Source organism: Miniopterus schreibersii, assembly GCF_964146895.1.
Source record: "Miniopterus schreibersii genome assembly, chromosome: 8".
Taxonomy (NCBI): Eukaryota; Metazoa; Chordata; class Mammalia; order Chiroptera; family Miniopteridae; genus Miniopterus; species Miniopterus schreibersii.
The window spans coordinates 58,728,479-58,747,800 of NC_138109.1; positions in this window are offsets into that span (position 1 = coordinate 58,728,479).

A 19,322-nucleotide genomic window follows, 5' to 3' on the forward strand; every position below is an offset into this window, starting at 1 on the left:
TTCACAAATAGTAAAGTGTTTCAGTAACTAAAATGAAGTCTTAGCTAAAAAAAATTTATTAATGTGACTCAGTGAAGTGAACATATTCTCAGAAAATTAATAGGAAGAAAAATTTACCAGAAGTACAGGAAGGAGACATTCTCTAAGCAAGTTTAATATCCAGGGCTTTCAACTTTCCATTAATGTCAGTTTTAGCATAGAACTTGGCTCATGTGCAGGGGGAAGTTAGGGAGCTAGTGCTTTAAAAGATACCCAGTGCTACAAATTGGTTGTCAGGGAATTTCAGTCCCAGTAGAGAAGGTCGCTTCAGCTTGGGGTGCTATGTAGATAGAAGCTTCCATATGCATAGTCTTAAGGTTTTTCCAGCCCTTCGAACACCATTTTATAATGGCAGAGATCTCCCTAAAAGATTTTAATTAGGCAAAATAGCCATTTTTAGGGAAAGATTAAGAAGTAGTGCCATTTCCTGTTATGGAAGTTACCAGAATATTCAGCTATTTTTCACTTGCAGTTTTTTAGTAATCTTATTGCTCAAACTCTTGAGATAAAACGGTTAAGGGTGTTTTCATTTTAAAAGCCTTAGACATTTGCCCGGCCTGGCGTGGCTCAGCGGTTGAGCATTGGCCTAGGATCCAGGAGATCACGGTTCGATGCCCAGTCAGGGCACATGCCCGGGTTGTGGGCTCGATCCCCAGTTGGGCGCGTGCAGGAGGCAGCTGATCAATGACTCATCATCGATGTTTCTCTCTCTCGCCCTCTCCTTTCCTCTCTGAAATCAATAAAGATACTTTTTTTAAAAAAGTCTTAGACATTGAGAACTATTACTATAACGAGCTACAAATACTGGTTTTCAAAACGGGCTACAGCTCTCTAGCTTTCCCCCCCACTTACTATTATTTATTGGCTTCAGATATACAGCTGAATGGTTAGACAATCATACTTTACGTAGTGTTCCCCTCAATATTTCCAGTTCCCTATCTTGCATTTTTAATGAAATGTTTCCTTTTAAGGAAATGATTGTAGTTGTCTTAGTGACCTGAATAAAAATGTGGCTCAAGAATGGTTATTCCAAAGAATTAAACTTAGTTTATTTCGAAATCAGAACAAAAGTCATCAAGTGATGTTAATCTCTTACATTTCTGGCATCTGCATTTTGGGAATAAAATGCTGTTACAGATGTCAGAATTTTGATTGCATAAAGTCTTGAAACCCACAAAACTCGCAGGTTCATATCTTAGTAATTTCTGCTGTTTATGTAATTTCAGCCCTACTAGTCACCAAAAAGTTATTTATCATAAACTGTGGCCAAATTTGGCTGGTAATGCTGTCTGCCTGTGTCTGCAGATATATTGTTTCCGCCTACACTTGTGTGTGCTGTCCGTGGTCTAAAAAACACTACCACCAGGCAGAAACGTCATCTCTTCAGATTTTTTCCTATGTTCTTAGAACTGATGTTGCTGCATCCTAATTTTGTCAAACTGTGTTTGAACTGTTTGTCTTTCTTGAAAGGTGGTTATTATCACCCATGTACTAGATAAGTAATCAGAAGTAGTTAATCCTGTGTCAAATTACAGCAAGATTTTTCAACAGAGTAACCACAGAGGTCAGTGCTAAGGCAAGTATTTAGTAAATAATTACATTTTAGATATCTAAAGTGAAAAGGCATGATCTTAGGAAAGCAATTGGGCGAGAAAATTATAAAGATGAAGTTTAGAAAAGCGATTGCAAAATAGTTTGAACTCAGTTTGAAATACTAATTTTTTTCTCACTAGAACAAAGTGAACTAAAAGAATACATTGTCCTTGATGTCTGTTTTGAAAGCTTTAAAAATTTAACAAAATAATAGACGGAAAAGAATTCAAAAGGTATAAGCAAAAACTTATTTGGCAAGTGTGTACATAGCTTTCATACAGCGAGAAAGATGACTAGAAAACAGATGTCATTGGTTTAGAATTTCGATTTAAGCATGCACCATGCAGGAAATGTCCTTTTAAATCGAACACGATATGCTGTCCGAGCCCTGAAGCAGATTCCATCTTGTACTCCACCGAAGCAAATCTTTGAGGAGAGTAACAGATTTAGCACAAGAAAATTTAATGCCATCTTATGAAGGCAAATTGAGAATAAATAGCTTCTAGATTCATCTCTAGTTCTAGATTTAGAGGAGGCCAGTATTACTCACTCTAGTCAGGAACCAGAGGTGAGTCAGGGATGGGCTTTGACTGGGGGCTGGGGGGGGGGGAGTAGTAAAAAATAAAAAGCCATCTGGCCATTTCTTTCTAATCAGAATTTTTGCATATGTTCCTTATCTACATTCTATGGGTTTTTATGTGTTTATTTATGTTTTTACCTTTTGTGTAAATTCCTTCGGTAACTTCTCTGACGATTGTAGCATATGATCTACAAATGACTCCAACTAGGACAAGAGCAAGACAGTAAATCAGAAACAGATGTGTGGCTCTGTAGCCTCACGGCGCTTTTTTAGCTCTGCCCATAAGCAAAGGGAGCGGGAGGCTGGGGAATCCAGCCACTTCTGAGTTTTTCTAGACACTCATCTTAATGTTTTACCCAGTAGACGTTTATTTCTTCTGGCATGTTGCTGGTCTTCCTACACTCAAATGTTCTGATTGAAAACAAAACCAGTCCCTCTGTATTTGTGTGTACATAAGTAATCTTTAGACAAGTATGAGCTGTGCTCCTTTACACTTTTCCTTGAGGTTTCTGATCTGAATGCCTGGTATTCTGTGTGTCCTTTATGTCATTTTAAGTTCTTCTTTTAAAACTCCATAGATAAATGTCCATATCAAATGTGGTCTCCTCATAAAAAAGGAAACATCACTTTTTTTTTTTAGGAGAATAGTTTATTGATTTTTAGAGAGAGGAAGGGAGAGGGAGAGAGAGTGGAACATCTGTCAGCTACCTCCTGCACGCCTACCAGAGACTAAATCCGAAATCTGGGCTTGTGTCTTGATCTGGAATCGAACCAGCAACCTTTCTGCCCAACCAAATGAGCCACACGTGTGGGGCTCGTTAATCACTTTTATGTGTAAAAATAAACACTAGTGTCTTCCATCTCTGTTGTGTATTATAAGGAAGCCTCTTTCATGGTTGTTCCTATACAGTGTGACTAGACTAGTGCCTGGAGTTTATTGAGTGGGTGTTCAAAGAATATTCATTGATTGAATTCACTTAAGTCACATTTAATTAATTTACTTTCTTGGCAAGATATTAAGCCAAAAACTCTTAATAAGGGTGCCTATTTTCCTACGTCTGATACAATTTATTTGGTAGGGAGTGACACTAAATGTTAAGAAAAATGAAATGATTCATACCTTTTTACACAATCTCTTTCCTGTAGACAGTCTCCTTCCTCCCTCAACCCACCCCCCCATCCCTGCCCAATAAATACGTAATTTAAATGAAGGCAAGATTTTGATGCCAGGCTTTAGATTCAGAATAGCCCTAACGAGGTCTTTCTTTGGACTTTTAGTTGCCATTACCTACAATGCCTTTCCCTCCAATCTGTGTATCCCTGATCACTCCAGTCCAAATAATCATTTCCTTGATTTCCTATACCCAGATTATAAAATTCTAGAAGGTAGAGACTTTTATGCACAGACCTCACCCCCCAACCCCAACACACACACACATTTCCTATCTCCACATGAGAGACAAGTGCTTAGTTAAAACCAGTTTGACCACGAATCTGACACCAGAGGAAATTTCCAAACCTCATCAGAATAATCCCAGCCTAGGGACAGCCCCCTTTTAAACATCTACAGGATTATACGATTTTCCCTGGGTAGTCTTGTTTTAAGATTTCCCAGATCCCCACCTCCATCCCAGCCATATCAGTTCTAGTTTCTCTCCACTTCAGTTTGCTGGTTCTCCGTTCCCATTGCTTTGACTCTGGAGACAAAACAGCTGGTGAACATTTCGTCTGTAATAACCCTTAATATCCTTGTATAAGAGGCAAGTGAGCAAAAATTTCATAATTATTATAATCATGCTTTTAGCTCCTACTATGTGCTAAGCATCATAAAAATCAAATCCATTTGTTTTAAGGATTTATAAGTATGTTAAAATACTATGGGAAAGCATTATATACATACTCTATTATGCTTTGCTACTCGGATTCATTTTCATACATGCATTCATTTTCACCTATTCATCTTGGATTTTTCTGAGACAGCTTCAGTTCCACAAATGTCAGTCCTCATCAATGTGTTCTGAGAATTTCAACATTTCTGCACCCAAATTGTGTTTCTAAGAATGCCTCTCTTAACCAGAAGTAGTGTGAAATTGTTAGAAATGTGTTCCAGATTTTTAGCTTTGAGAATATGTCCATTTAGCATGTGGCACTTAAGGATCTCTCTGCTTTGGGAACCAGCTAATGTGTATATTATCGAGTAAAGTGGAGAGTCTTGCAATGTCTTTTGAGCTGCATGGAGCCGTAAGTATTTTCACTGAGGTTCTCACATTTAAAAATATAGAAGTAACAACTGAGGAACTAATGCCCTTTACCCTTTGTTGGTTACAAATAAATCCTGACTACAGGCAGCACAAAAGTCAGCTAAGTCTAGCTCTTCCCTTTACTGTGCATTTTGGTTTCTTCAGCTGTAAAATGAGGTTTGTATGCCTATCTCATTGTTTGGAGGAATAAGTGAGAGCATGCTCCCTAATTATAATGTAGACACAGTACATAATTATTTTTCTTCTTTCTTCCTCCAGTATCCCTTTATTTACCCCCTCCAGGGAGCATTGCCTGAGAATATTCTTACATATCTTCCTGAATCTTTTTTTTTTTTTTTTTAGCACATCACATTAGGGCTTTTAAACCACTGAGTGGAAAATTCCATAATCTAGGATGCCGTGATCCTGACATGAGCAACGCTGCTTCTACACAGGGTGCTGTTCTGTCTGTCCACCAGATGGCAGGGGTGCCTTTGGCATGTCCCGTCAGCCGTCTAGGCAAGTTTGGACGGCCGGTATCAGGAAGGCTACTAACACAGACAAGAAGGCACGCGAAACTCCTGGCCCTCACACAAGCCTCACAATTTTACCAGGCAGAGGGGGGCTGGTGCTCGCCTGCCACACCCTGGTCTTTTCCAGCCACAAGCCCGCGCCCTGCTCCGCCTCCCTGAGCCGTCGCCTATCCTGCCCCGCTGCCGAGGACGCTTTGTCACAGGCCGGGCCTCTGCCGCCCCGACTGTCCCCTCATCCTTCAGGGCTTGGTTCAGCCGTCGCTGCCTTCAGGACGGCTTCTTTGACCTCTCACTTTGAGCCCAGTGCACCACACCCCTTCTCCCTGACCCCTGTATCTTCAGTGTCTGGCACACCGTCGGGCCTTAAATATTTGTTTAAAATTAGCACACATGATAATATACCCAGCATGACTACGGTAAAGCAAATAATTTTGTTTCTTTTGTTGTTTTTGAGGAGCTCAGTGAAGCAAAGGAGGAACGGTAGCAGGGACTTAGACTCAGCTTGGTGTTGTTGTTGCTCCAACAGCATCTGTAGGCTCAGAGTTAGCTGACTCAGAGCTAGTGGGCTTGTGATAGCAGCCGCACTGAATACGTACGTTGTATGTTGGCCTGGATTTTTGAATGAATTAAGAATTAATGGCCAACTTTAACTGTAGGCGATTAAACATAGTTTTCAGAGCAAAAGTTTGGGAGGCCACAGCAGATTCGAAGAGACAGAGTAGATACTGGTTAGCAGTCACCTGATGACCAAACAGATACTGTGCATAAATATATGCAACAGGAGAACCAGGTGGATTTAGGCAGTTAGCTCTGAGAAACAAGCCTGAGGTGTAACATTCAGAAAAAGGAAAAGATGCACTTGAACATGAGAAGCACTTCTAAGGACATGCTCTGGGTCTTGAGCAGCACATGATGTTCATGTACACGTGTGTCAGAGGCCTCCCCTGTGAGGGTCCCAAGATAAAGGTAGAACCCAGCTTTAGCCAGAGTCAAGAAGGACCCAGGGCACTTCCATTTTTTTAAAGATCCCAACGTATTATTTGAAAAAGAATGACAAGATAACAAAAGTTTACAAAAATGATAATTCTTAAAAATTTCATCTAATGAATTAACACCTTTAGCATATATATAATTTATAATGTATAAGCCACATACCAAGTTAAGCCACATGAAATTGTCAGTATTCGTTCACTTTTTTTCACCTAGAAAAACAATTGTTTCGTAAAGCTCAGCCTAATACAACCTCACCTGGAAATAAATGTTAGAAGTCTAAATGAGGCCCTGCCCTTCCTTGTCATAACTATGAGGACTAACCTAACCTAAGTGCCCCTCTGCCCACTTCCGCTCCCCTAATACTGACTATGGCCTTAGGGTTGAGGGTGTCTCATCTGTGTGTGAGAGTTGTGAACTCTCAACCTCCAAACAAAAGCATTCCAAGCTCTCAGACCCAAGGGTGGAGGCTGGATACCTGGCTTAAAGAAAGCTACATTCTAGAGATAAAGCCTACGTAGGTATTAAGAGTGCAGAGGGAGATGTCTGCTGTATCTTTATAAGTCTCCAAGTACAAATACTGGAGGCTTCTCTGTTTCTAAGTTTCCAAGTCAAAGAAAATGCAGCAATGCCCGACTCATAGTGGGTCTACAGAAATATTGATTGACTGGTTCATTTTCCCCATCAACTGATCACTTCCTTGCTCTCTACTGCTAAGAGTGAGACTGATTCTGTTTTGCTTAGTTTCTCCCACTCCAATAGTGAAAACAATGCTAAGCAACTCCAGTCTTTCCCTTTCCCCTTGTCCCCCAACATATGAACCCTCCTAACCTCCCTGTTCCCTGCTTCCGTCCCTTCCTCTGGATCCCCTTTGCCCTGCTTTCTCCTGTAACCACTCACCCACTAAAAACAAGCCAAAAGGACTGGTAGTACATGAAGAAGGCATTGCACCCCCCACCCCTATATCAGATCCTAAACTTGTCTTCCCTGGCCCGGAATTATCACGAGGAGCACCTGGTGCTCTCAAAAAAACAGGGTTGTTTTGAGAATCCCAATGGGACCAAGATGTTTAAACTCTTCTCACTCTCACCACTACAATGTGAGATGGAGCCAAATCTGTTGCGACACCACAGCCTTGGGCCTGCAGCTCTTGAGTTAGGAAATGTTGCCGCAAACTCCCCTTGTACATCAGTGTTATCAGCAAAGGGCTCTGTCCTTAACCCTCTCACTGAGACTTCTAGAGGGCTCTCCTTCTATGCTCACAGATGTTCAGAAGTGCCTCCCCGAGGGAGCAGACCTCTGAAGTCTTCCCCGGCCTGCAGGCAGGACTCCGCTGACCATTCCCTTTGTCCTCCCCAGATGCCATGTTTACACAGTCCATCTAAGTGGGGGCTTGGCAGGGGCACATGAGCCCCCCGAACCCGACGCTTCCCTAAATGCACATTTATGGGGTGCAGATGTTTGACTTGGCAGCTGGGCTGCAGTAGGTGGAAATAAGAACACTGTGTTCCTCTCCACGTGGAGTCATGTGTGGCTTCTCTAGCAGATGATGAAGTGACAATAAGGAGGGAAATCTGGACTTTAGTTTTTTGTTTCCCTCAAGATATACATTTTAGGGAATCTCTCCATGCTGTAAGGCCTCATAGCACTCTTCCTCTTCTGGAGCATTTCTTCCTTTACCCTGTCTTGCACTGTCATGATTTACATGCCTCTCTTTTCCTGAGCAAGGTCGTATTGATTTTCACATCCAGCCTCATCCCCTGCCCTGCCCAGCATCTAGCATAGTATTTTGCACAGACTATGAGTTCAGTGACTCTTTGTTAAAATGTTAAAGTTGCTTTGGAGCTGTTTTCACCCAACCTTTCATTCCCCAATTTTATTTGGGGAACTTAGTATTTAAAATATTAGAAAGATGGCTACAGGAGACTCAAGCAGGGGTGTATGCCCAGATCTCAACAGCTTCTTTTTTCTGTGGGAAACTCTCTAATATGCAGGGTCACATCAGTGTTCTGCTATCCTGCCCCCTCTCAAACATACCCCACCAAAGCCGACTGATCCAGGGTTTACACTTAACCAGGCGGGGCTCTCGAATTTTCACTTCCAGGTATTTGCAATTTAAGGGAGTGAGCTTGAGCTGAGTCCTTGAGCTGAGGGAAGGTTCAACGACATATCACTGGAGTTATCCTTGTTCCCATTTCAGCTGGGGTCTGGTCCTTCAGTTCCTCCAACCAGGTGAGCTGCCTCACATCCTTCCAGAAAATCCTTTTTTGTGTTCACGTTGGTGAGGGCCAGTTTCTGCTGCATATATTCGAAGGACCTGAGCCAATACAAGGATTCAAAGGGCACAAGGAAAGCCTACTGGGCTTTGAGGCCTGACACTGCCTTCCACTTGCTGTGTGATATGCTACAAGTCACAAACCACTCTGAACCTTGCACGTTCACCTTGAAATCACCAGTGATTCAAGTCAGTGCTGGTAAGAGTACATTGAAGGATGGATATCACTGTAAGATGCAGAAATGGCAGAGGGAGTTCATTCTGAGAGTGAGGAATAGCATGAGCAAAGGCATGGGTACAGGAAATCAGGGGCCTGTTTGGGAAACAGATCTCCTCTGGAGCATGAGGTTCCTTGTGTTAAGGTATAGGTTTTATTATCACTTAGGTACGGCAAGGCCAACAGATTAGGAGAGGACTGCCACAGAAAAGATAGTTACACTCACAGACCCCAGGAGAAGGGGGCAGGCCCTGACCCAGGGGGCTGCATGGGGAAGCATCAGAGTTGGTCAGGAAACAGAAGGAGCTGGGAAAACGTGGGCAGGAGTCTTTTTTTGTGGTTTTAATGGGACAAAACAGACAAGACAGAGTCAGTAGGTTTAGAGTTGGCTAGTTTGAATAATTTCAGCTGGCTCAGGGGTATACGGGTTGCCCCTAATTGTCTGATCCCTGGCCCTGGGGTGTTTCAAGCAGGGGGAGAGTGGCCCTGTGTGTAAGAGCCCAATAGAGGAGGTAGGTGTGGGTGTGGGCTCTGGACTGGTTGGCTTGCCTTTGAGAGGAGCATTCAAGGGCCAGTTGCTTACAATCTCTAGGAATTGGCCGCCCTGGGAGGGGCAGTCCCTCCAGGGTCAGCAAGGCCCCAGATGTCAAAAAAAAACACAAAATACAGAAAATAAAAGACATGGTTGATATATTCTTGTAGGAGAGTAGCAGGACCTGAGAGAGGAAGTGGAAGCTGGGACTAGATCATGAGGGAGCACAGATATTAAGCTAAGGAGCTTCATTCTACAAATTCTTCTGCAGCACCCTGAAAGGTTTTAGCAGTCGAATGCTGTAAGAGCTGTATATTGGGAATATTACCCTGGTGTCTTTGGACAGGATGAGGTAAAATTTAAGGATCCGATCAACAAGACCTAGTGATTAACTAGATGTAGAGGTGAGGGACAGATGGGAATAAAAACTAGCTCTAATATTTCAAGCCATTGTGATTGAAGGATATTATTAATATTAATAGATATAGGCATCTGAGAAGGCATCTCCAGGAGGAAACTTAGGAGAAAAGTGGCAGGAATGACGAGATGGATCTCAGAGATGTCGAGAGGGAGCTGGCACCAGCACATTTACGTGACCGTGACCTAAGGTCAGTTCCCATGTGCTCTCCTTTCATGTGACTATATGGCATTGTGTGTGTCTCAGCTCCCCAACTATATCAGAAGAACCCTAAAGGACTTACTGTCTTTGCCTCTCCCCAGTACGTAGCACAGAGCCCTAATCTCTTGGTTCTAGTCCTTTGGGATGTTAACCAAGAGTATTTCTCAGAGGGCATGTCCACCAGGATTTGTCCACATAAAAAAATGAACCAATCAGGGCTCTCTCACTACCTAGCAGGGGTCTAAAGGTGTCACCAAATTACAGATAAGATACTTAATTCCAGTGAACTTTGGTTTCCTCGTCTGCAAGTGAAGGAGCTTTCTAAATGTTCTCTAAGGTCGCCCTGGTTCAGTTGGTTGGAGAGTCGTCTCATACACTGAAAGGTTTTGGGTTTGATTCCTGGTCAGGGCACAATATACCTAGGTTGTGGTTTCCATCCTTGGTTTGGGCAGGTATGGGAGGCAACAGGTATTTCTCTCTCATATCGATACCTCTCTCTCTTTCTCCCTTTCTCTTTCTCTAAAATCAATAAAAACATATCCTTGGGTGAAGATTTTTTTAAAAAGCATAAGCCTTTCAATAAAATATATTAAAAAAAAAAAAAAGTTCTCTAAGGCCTTTTCTGGTGCTAACATTCTGTAAATCATTTTTGAGAGCTTGTGATGCTAGAAAGGTATCTAATGGCCCTAGCCTGTTTTGCTCAGTGGTTAGAGCGTTGGCCCACAGACTGAAGCATCCCAAGTTTGGTTCCAGCCAAGGGCAAGTACCTCAGTTGCAGGCTAGATCCCTGGCCTGGTCGGGGGGTGTGAGGGAAGCAACCAATGGATGTGTCTCTCTCATATGGATTTTTCTCTCTCTCTCTACCTTCCCCTCTTTGAAAAGCAATGGAAAAAATATCTTCGGATGAAAATTTTTTTTAAAAAGGTACCTAATGGATCAGGGAAGTTGCTTGCTTTGGTGTTGTCAGTATCAACATAGGCAAGTCTCTTCCCTCTTGATCCCTACCAGACCTTGTTAGCCTGAGAAGCAGTCAATTTTAAAGGTATTAGTGTCTTCCTATTCTCCTCCCCATACTCTTAATCTTGGCCTCCCTTTATGCCTGGGTAAGGCCCTTTCCCCCCACCAAGTTGGCCCATCTGTTAGAGTGAGAAGCTTCCAACTTCTGCTTCAGACACAATAGGCAGATGTTCAGTCACTGAATCAAATCAGGGCGTCTTTGGAGTGCCTTAATTCTACTCTAAGTACATGGTGACAAAGGTACTATTGTTATCGTAATTAGCTGGTTGTTAATAATAGGAAGAAAGCAAAGGGAAGTCAGGCATTGTAAGCATTCTCACCTGGGAAGCTTCCCCAGGAAGCTACAGCTTCACACAGCCTTGTTCCCCCAAGGGGATTAACATCCTTCCCCATCAGGTACTGGACTGTTGAGGGGAAAGGGGGAGATGGACACACGCTCAGTAGAAGTCGGGTGGCTTTGGCGAGGTGCTTAGCTGTCAGCCTAGCCTGGGAAACAGTAGATTGGCTAGAGGGGTGGACCCCATCAGAAGTGCATGAAATCTAGGAAAGTTAGTACGTTAGTATGAAGAAGGTCCTGGTTAAAATCCCCAGGTAAAGAGTTCCCTCAAGCTTGCTCTCTCTTGCTCCGAGACCCTCACTCACCCATGCGCTCCAATGTTCTCTCTCCATAGCCATGTGACCTTAAGCAGCCACGTGGCCGAGGGCCAGGAGGACCCTACATGCAATGGACAGCAGCTGGGAGCAGAAGCTAAGCTGGCCAGCTGTGGGGCTGGATTGTACTTTAATATGGAGCAGAAATTGTGGGCAGGGCCACATGGTTGGACTTCTTCCATGGCAAGATGGATGGAGATGGGACCTTGGAGGGGAACCCCCTTAATTTTACATCATCAATAAAGCTTTTCACTAAACCCCATTCTCCCATGGGGGCCTCAGGAAATTCTTTTCCTTGGGAACCCCAAGAACTCCACTTCTGCTGATAACACCATGAGGAAGAAAACAGCTAGGAGAAAGAGCAGAAAGAGGAATTAACATTTATTAAGGGCCTTCCGTAGGGATCCCTTGGCTGGATTCCTCAGATCCCTTTATTAACCACTCCCATAGTGCCTTGAACTATTATAACATCGTCAGACTTATAACTGTATGTTCAGTGTCTCTCTTTCCATTAGTTTGTATGCCCTATCATGACAGGGATGTACCGTGTCTGTCTTGTTCAATTCTCTGTTTTGGTTCTTCATGGAGCACCAAGAAAGTGGTGGCTGCTGGGTAAATATCAAATGAACGAATGAATTCTACTAGTTCTGCAAAGTAAGAGTATTTCCATTTTACTGAAGAGGTTGAGGCTCAGAGTGACTTACCTACCTGTCTGTGGTCACGTGGTTCGAAAGTTTAGGAGTCAGATTATTGAAGGTGGGCTCTTTCTACTCCCACAGCATCTATGAAAACTGCCTCAGAAAGAGTGCCACAGCCATGTTCCCTGTCTGTTCTTTGAAACAGAAATAGACCACAGCTAACTTAAGCAAAACAGGATTTATTGGAATGATATCAGGGGTTTACAAAATATAAGAGTTGAGAAACTGGGGCAGAAGAGATGGTATGCGGAGCAGAGCTGAGATTCAGGCAGCAGGTGTAAATTGTTGAGGAAAAAAGGGGCCATGTACTAAACCTGACAGGCTCATAGGAGGCCTGCATGGTGGCCTTGCAAACGCAGAGACCGAATGTAACCACATGGGATGGTTTGAAATTAAAACTTTCTAGCTGAAAGCAGGTGATGGCAGGTAGTCAAGTCCTAGGCCCCTAGGCCCCTAAGCCCCTAGGCCCATATCTTCCCTGACAAAGGTCAATCTTTACCTTAATCGAGCCTGTCTATTGTCTTCTGGCATCTAAGATAACATAGCTTTGGAATGTCAGGGTAATTCCCCCTCTCCCCCAGCACAACCTGAGCAGAGACCACAAATCCCCTCATTGTTACTGTTATCTTGTTAATGTTGACTGTTAACTAAATCCACCCAAGTAAAAGAAGTATATGTCTGTTCTTTTGACTTTTATCCAATCCCAGAGATTTCCCTGCTTTGCTTCCTCCTGCCTCCCCCTAGTCTCCTCCTTTGACTGTAATTATAAAATAACCTGCAAAACTGCCATTCCCTGAAGCATTTTCTCAATCTGTTGAGATTTTGCTTCCTGGCAATTGCTGTCAGTTTGGCTCAAATAAACTCATAAAAATTCTTACAGGTTTGGATATTTCTTATGTTGACATCATAAAAATTCCCTACAGGTTTGGACATTTCTTATATCGACAGATAGATGAAAGTGTTCTAAAGCTGGATTATTATGATAATTGTGATGATTGTACAACTATATAAAGTTACTTAAATGATCAAATTGTACATATATGATGGGTGAATTTGACAGCATGTCAATTATATGTCAACAAAGCTGCTAAAACAAAGAACAGGGAGAGTCTTAGAGAGGTCCTTAGGGGTAGAGGGAGAGATTGTGTATAGTTGTCACTGGAAGAGAGAAAGTACTTATGGGAGACAGTTATAAATTTAAGTGCAGTGGAAAAACTCAAGGCTCTGGAATCAGGCTGCTGGGTCTGAATCTTGGTTCTAGCACTATCTGTATGAACTTGAGACAAATTACTTAACTGCTTTGAGCTTCTGTGAGGTTGGGCTAACAATAAATACCAAGGCAATTGTGAGCATTGTAGATAATGTATATCAAGGGCTTAGCCCAGAGCTTGACAAAATAGTAAGTACTTTCTAAGGGAGAATTCTGGACCAATTACTTCTATAGAAAATGCAGGGCTTTTTTGTAAATATAGAACTACGGGGTCTCTGGGTGTATTGTAACTGAACTGCAAACCTCTCACTGATCTGATTTAGCATTTTTATTAATCAAGACATCTGGGACCATGGACCAAAAGCTTTGGTTTCCAAAACTGGTTCTACCAGTCACACCATATGACTATGCTGGGGTTCCTTAAACCTCTCTGGGTTCCTAAGATATGCCCCACCTCCCAAAAGGGGTTGCTGGGATGTTCAGAAGTCAGAGCTCATGCCAACATTGAATGTGTCCTGTGTAGGTAATAATGGCACCAAACACAGACTGAGGATGGGGCCCAATGTGAGAGGAATATAATCTGGCCAAGGTCACTATGCCTGTGGGCTGGGATATGTAAACATCAGCCCAGCAGGAGGCCATGGAAATTTTCACAAACCAAAATTGGCATTTGGAGCTGAACTGGAAAGCTGTGAACACAGGATGTTGCTGAAAATGGTGCCGGTAGGGCTGCTACCTGAGGTTTTGGCAGGCTTCACCCCCTGCCAGTTGATTGCAGAAGGATGTTGGATCATCAGGAAATGGGGATTTGAAATGATCCCACAGGAAGGTGTGAAAAACAACAGAAGCAACAAACAAAGCCAGCCAGGCCAGGACTGATGGGGGGGGGGGGGGGGTGGACTGGACTGGGAGACAAGGGAATTCTCACTTTCTTCAACACTGCAGTAACTCCTAAGGGGGAGACCAGCTGGCATTCAAAGGTGGCTTTGTGATAGATTTCTCCACCCTCCTCTCACCTCCTCCATTAATACCTCCTGGAGGAGCAGAGGGAAACGTAACAGTTTAATGGGACAACTCATTTCTGCCTCAGGATGCTGGCAGTCCTCCACAGAACAACTTGTAGTGGACACTTGCTATATTTTTGGATGCCCAGCACATGCTCCTACTTTTTCCTGGTAAGATCACTTGGAATCTTGCAGGGAGGAGGGATTTCCTCTCCCAGTTATGTACAGTCTTGGTGGGGCTGCCAATATAGGTACACTGTCCTCTGGCCTGGTGAACTCTCCCTCCTGGACTCTGAGTTGAGCTGAGTGATGAATAAGAATGGGCAAAATAATGTTGGAAATGACCTGACTCCACGGCCCTCACTCAACCTTTATTTTGTTAACATAAGAAATGTCCAAACTTGTAAGAATTTTTATGAGTTTATTTGAGCCAAACTGACGACAATTACCGGGAAGCAAAATCTCAATGTAAGACTTAGATGCAAAAAGACAATAGACAGGCTCAGTTAAGGTAAAGATTGACCTTCGTCAGGGAAGATATTGGCCTAGGGGTTAGTATGTGGTCTTTTTTCCCTCCACAATGAGTTTATTTGAGCCCAACTGACAATTGCCAGGAAGCAAAATCTCAACAGATTGAAAAAATGCTTCAAAGAATGCAGTTTTACAGCTTATTTTATACATTAGAATAAAAGGAGGAGATATAAGGAGGGTTACATGAAATCCACTGGTGGTAGATTAAGGGGGCAGGAGAAAGCAAAATGGGGAAATCTCTGGGATTGGATAAAAAGGCAAAACAGAGAAACAGCCGTCTTTTACATTGGTGGGTACATGATAGTTAATAATCAACATCAACACCACATAGAGATGATGTTTGAGGAACAAGAGAAGAACAAGGGGTTCTGTGATCTCCTGCTCTGGTGCGCAGTTGTATCCTGAGAGTCTGGAAAAGGTTACTAGGAAATTTCAAAAGTATGTTATCTTAGATACAAAAAGATGATAGACAGGCCCTGGTCAGGTAGCTCAGTTGGTTAGAGCATCATCCCAATAGGCCAAGGTTTTGGGTTTGATCCCTGGTCAGGGCACATACAAGAATCAAACAATGAATGTATAAGTAAGTAGAAGAACAAATTGATGTTTCTTTCTCTCTCTCTCTCTCTCCCCTTCTCTTTCTGTCAAATCAATTAAAAAAAAACACCAAAAAAACATAGACAGACTCACTTAGGTAAAGATTGAGCTTTGTCAAGGAAGCTACAGGCCTAGGACATGACTACATGCCATGACCTGCTTTTAGTTAGGAATTTTTATGTTCAGACCACCCTATGTGGTTATTTTCACTCTGAGTTTGTATAAGGCCCATCATGCAGGCCTCCCTTGAGCTTGTCAGGTTTAGTATGTGACCCTTTTTTTGTCCACATATCCCACCAAAAAGTTCTCTCCTATTTGTGTGCAGGCAATCTCCATTTCCACCTCCACTCCTCTGATCTGCTTTCTGTCTCTATACTTTGCCTTTTCTAAAAATTTCATACAAACAAAATTATACAAAATGTTGTCTTCTGTGTCTCACTTTTCTACTTTGCATGTTTTTGAAGTTCATTCACATTGTTGCATGTATCAGTGGTTCATTCCTTTTTTTATTGCTGAGTAATAGTCCTTTGTATGGGTATCCCAGGTTTTGTTTATCTATATACCAGTTGAAGACCTTTGTATTATTTCCAGTTTGGGATGTAGGGGAGGAAAAATTATTTTACCTCTATTCTTCGGAGTTCTTAGTTGAGACTCCTGTAATAACAGACGAACAAGAGAAAAACAACCAAGTTTATTGACATATATACATGGAAGATAACCCAGGGGAAAATGTGTAACTCCCTGAGCGGGCCTAAGCCACTGGCTTAAATACCATTTTCAGCTATAGAAATAACACATTTTTGCCCAGCCGGGCGTGGCTCAGCGGTTGAGCGTTGACCTGGGATCCAGGCGATCAGAGTTCGATTACCCGTCAGGGCACATGCCCGGGTTGTGCGCTCGATCAATGACTCTCTCATCATTGATGTTTCTATCTCTCTCTCTCCCTCTCCTTTCCTCTCTCTGAAATCAATAAAGATATAGTTAAAAAAAAAAAAAGAAAGAACACATTTTTGTGTGTGTATTGTGGAGGGTGGTGGGGGGTGCGGTGGGGGAGTGGTGTGTGTGTGTACTTATAAGAGATTACCAGGAAAGCATGATAAATAAAGGTAAGGTTTATTAGACAGCTTTAAATCAATGCTTTGATAAGATTTTCTTGTGACCCCGGCCGGATGTGGCTCAGCGGTTGCACAACGACCTAGGATCCAGGAGATCGCAGTTTGATTCCCGGTCAGGGTACATGCCCGGGTTGCGGGCTCGATCTCCAGTTGGGGGCGTGCAGGAGGGAGCCGATCAATGACTCTCTCATCATTGATGTTTCTGTCTCTCCCTCCCTCTCCCTTACTATCTCTGAAATCAATAAAGATATATTTAAAAAAGAAAAAGATTCTCTTGTGATTTAGAGTCATCTTCCTCTTCCTGGTAAAGAAAGGGAGACACCCTCACAAATGGAGATTTCCTTTATAAATGTAAATTTCCCTTACAAAAGGCTAACTTCTACTCTGTTTTCAGAGCTTCACCTGTGTCTTCTGTTTCCCAAAGTAATCCATGTGTTCGGATAGTATATTCTGCTACCCTCCATGGCTATTACGAATAATGCAGTTGTGAACATTTGCATATGAGTGTTTATGTAGATATATGTCTTCATTTCTCTTGGGTAAATACTTAGGAGTGAAATGGATGGGTCACATGGAAATTTATATTTAATATTTTGAGAAACTACCAAACCATTATCCAAATTAGCTATACCACTTATATATTCCAAATGGCAATGTATGTGAGTTCAAATTTCTCCACATCCTTGCCAATACTTGATATTGTCAGTCTGTTATTATAGTCATTCTGGTTGGTGGGTAGTAAGTAGTTCATTGTAGTTTTAATTTGTATTTCTTTATGACTAATGATGTTGAGTATCTTTCATATGCTTATTGACCATGTGTATCTACTTTAGTGAAATGCTTATTAAAATATTTTGCTCATTGGCCCTGGCTGGGTAGCTCAGTTGGTTAGAGCAACGTCTCAACATACCAAGGTTGAAGGTTCAATCCCTGGTCAGGGCACATACAAGAATCAACTAATGAATGCATAAATAAGTGGAACAACAAACCAATGTCTCTCTCTCTCTCTCCCTTTCTCTTTCTAAAATCAATTTAAAAAATATTTTTGCTCATTAAAAACAATTTATTTATATCCTTATGAGTTATAAGAGTTCTTTACATATTTTGGATACAAGTCCTTTATCAGATATATAATTTGCAAATATTTTCTCCCAGTCTGTGGCTTGCCTTTTCATTTTTTCAATGATATCTTCTGAAAAGCAAAAGTTTTTCATTTTTATGAAGTCCAATTTATCAATGTTTTTCTTAGTCATGTTTTTGGTGACATACCTAAGAAATCTATGCCTAATTCATGTTCACAAAGCCTTTCTCCTATGTTTTCCTCTAAAAGTTTTATACTTTTAGCTCTTAAATTTAGGTAACTGATTTATTTTGAGTCAATGATGTGAGGGAAGGATGTTTTTTTTTTGGTTTTTTTTTTCGCATATGGATATCCAATTGTTCCAGCACCACTTATTGAAAAGATATTGAATTGCCTTTGCACCTTTGTCAAAAATCAATTGACCATACATGTAAAGGTTTATTACTGGAGTTTATTCTGTCCCATTGATCTACATGCATACCTTTAGGTCAATACACTGTCTTGGTTACTATAGCTTTATAATAAAGACTCCAATTTTGTTTTTCTTTTTCAAAATTATTTTTAATTTCTCTAAGCTCTTGCATTTTTATATAAATTTTAGGATTAGCTTGTCAAGTCCTACAAAACAACAAAAGAAGCCTGCTGAGATTTTGATACGGATTACATTAAAATGATAGATCAATTTGGGGACAATTTCTATTTTCACAATATTGAATTTTCGAATCCATGAACATGGAATTTCTCCATTTGTTTAGATCTTCTTTAATCTATCTCAGCAATGTTTTGAAGTTTCAGTATATAGGTCTTATACATTTTTTGTTAAAATTATTCCTAAGTATTTTTTTATGCTATTGTGAATGGAATTGTTTTCTTAATTTCATTTTTTGATTGTTTGTTAATAGTGTGTATCCTGCAGTAATTCTACTAAACTTGTTTATTGGGTCTAGTAGACTTTTGTAGATTCCCTAGGCTTTGCTACCTACAAGATCATGCTAGCTTCAACTAAGGACAGTTTTACTCCTACCTCTCCAATCCGTATGTCTTTAATGCCCTTTCCTTGCCCGGTTGTACTGGCTAGGACCTCCTGTATAATGTTGAATACAAGTGGTGTGAGCAAACATTCTTGCCTACTCCTGACCTGTTCTTTTGGCAGATCCTGGATGCTCTCTTTTCAGAAGGAGCCTGATGCATCTCCCAGAAAAGGAGAAGGCATTGCGGGTACCCAGGATCTCACAGTACAGCAACTTTCCAGCAGTGGTCTGATACTCTCTTGTGACCTCTCTTCTCCCCAACCCACACTCCCTGTCTCAAAACCCAGTTTCCTGCCTCCACAGCCAGTCCCGTGCCCAAAGCCTTTCTGCTTCTTTAGGGCATCCTTTCAGTATCGCCTCCTGCTTTCTTGACTCCAAGCTTAAAAGACTCAAAGCTCTTAAGAAACCTGTATTTCTCTCTCGAAGTTCCCTCTGGACAGTCTCATCCCCTCAGCACCAGAGTTTAAGAACCTTAGAGGAGTAGCACATACGTCTCTGCCCCCCTTCCATGGGGATTCATGAAGGGAACTGGAAACCAACGAAAGTGCTTGGGACTCTGACGAGCGTTCTCTCTAAACCCCCAAAGGAGCTGAGGACGAGTCTCAAGAGAAGACCCCGACAGCTGAGACCCTCCTAGGCGCTGTGGGTTCCTGCAGTGAGCTCCTCTCCACACTCCAGCTACCCGTGCTCTCTTCTGTCGCATGCTCTTCAGTGCACCTGCTAAGTCCCAAAGCGCCTGATGCCCCTGAGGCCCCTTAAACTCACCATGCTC